Genomic DNA, 1,570 nt, shown 5'->3' with positions numbered 1-1,570 from the left:
GCATAGATATTCCAAAGTTTTGATGGAGCAGGTTTCAAAACATGTAATGAATGAGAATCTCAGCTGCCAATTAAACAACGCAGCCTTGGAAGATATTTGGCATGCCTAGTTTATGAAATTCAAGTTTAGGCCCAGCATCGTTTTAAAAATTCTTCACATATGGAAATCAGCGTAAATGAGCTCCAGTATCTCTGCGCTGAGCTAAAGAGAAGAGAACTCCAACACTGGTCATGCTCTGGGAATCAAAATGCAGTTGGTCAGATGGAACCCAGTGTTAAACTATTTTTCTGAATGTCAGTGTTCTACAGAAACAACGAATCACCTGTTTGGCTTTTTATTGCTGTGATGGGACGACGTTCTCAAAGTGTCAAAAACTACTGTCTAATTCTGGTGAAGGTCAGACCGCTGAGAGCTCTTCTAAGTTCAGTTTTTGCAGGTTATTGAAAACTTTTACACTTTTCAGACTGTGCAAAAAGTTTGTTTCTTTATCGCAGGGTAACCAGAGGATGTTAAGATGAAAAGCTGTGATTTGCAACTGGAAAAAAAAAAAAAATCCCTCTTTGGTTATTTGGCTTTTTCATTTTGCATTTAAATCTCAGGGAAAGAAAGATGGTTACAGCAGACACCTGAAAGGATGAACACAAGTTTGGTTTATTTTTCACACATAGTATTTCTTGTACAGCACATGGGAAACGCATCAGGAGGGAAGAAGACACAGTGCAGTTTAAAAAAAAGTTCCTTGGCTTTTTAAAAGAGAAACTAAACATGGGCTCGTAAAACGGAAAATAAAAGTCTTTATACTGTTGGAACAGAGAAAGCACAGGCAGGGGGGGGGACGTTACTGACAGTTAAAGAGGAGTATCAAATACAATGTCCCAAATATTCACGCTATACCACCAAATGCATAGCCATTATACAGCATCATTCTGAGTAGTATACAAGCTTGTGTATGCCTGTGGCTGACGAGCAGAAAGGGAAAGAGGCAGGCAAAGGCATTAAACTGTACAGATGATCTCTGACTTCTCGCTGGTACAGAAGCCATTGTAGAAGTCCCTCATAACTCTTCTATCCTGCATTAGCACTGCAGAGAGAAACACGGACAAATCCTGCTAAAAGTTTATACAATTGAATTAAATTGCATACTGTAATGTAAAATTCATCCCTCTGTAAAACTGTGACTGTGAGTCTATTCACTGTACCTACGGAGAAAGATCAGATTTGTCTCGTTCTATCAGCAGAAGTGGAGCTTTAGTGCAACAAGCATGCAGTACAAAGTGGGACCTCTTCGATGGCTAGATCTGTATCGTCATGTCGCAGTCGACGCCCGCTGTACACTGACCACAGACTCAACGGAAACATAGTTTAGTTGCACATTAAGGACTGAAAACAGACTATAGTACATTTACTACCACTTTTGAAAAAAGGGGGAATAAAACAAAAACAACAAACAGAAGACAGAACGGAGGGTCTTTTTTTTTCTTTACATGGGACTGCTGATGTTGTGAGCCCTCTGCCTGTCACCACCACCAAGGATAAAAATACACTGACTTAAAAAAAAAAAAAAAAAAAA

General features: G+C 39.4%; 1 long non-coding RNA gene across 1 annotated transcript in view; it reads right to left on the bottom strand.

Moving 5' to 3' along the window:
- Positions 1 to 630: 630 nt before the first annotated feature.
- The window catches only part of LOC126396542 (uncharacterized), a 3,785-nt gene continuing 2,845 nt past the window's right edge, over positions 631 to 1,570 (bottom strand). Inside the window, exon 2 of the long non-coding RNA XR_007570577.1 lies at positions 631 to 1,547. This is a non-coding gene — a long non-coding RNA (uncharacterized LOC126396542). The remainder of the gene's footprint in view (positions 1,548 to 1,570) is intronic.

This window comes from Epinephelus moara, chromosome 10 (assembly GCF_006386435.1).
Source record: "Epinephelus moara isolate mb chromosome 10, YSFRI_EMoa_1.0, whole genome shotgun sequence".
Classification (NCBI taxonomy): Eukaryota; Metazoa; Chordata; class Actinopteri; order Perciformes; family Serranidae; genus Epinephelus; species Epinephelus moara.
Note: the sequence above shows the minus strand (reverse complement) of the source record. Positions and strands in the feature narration are given on the sequence as shown.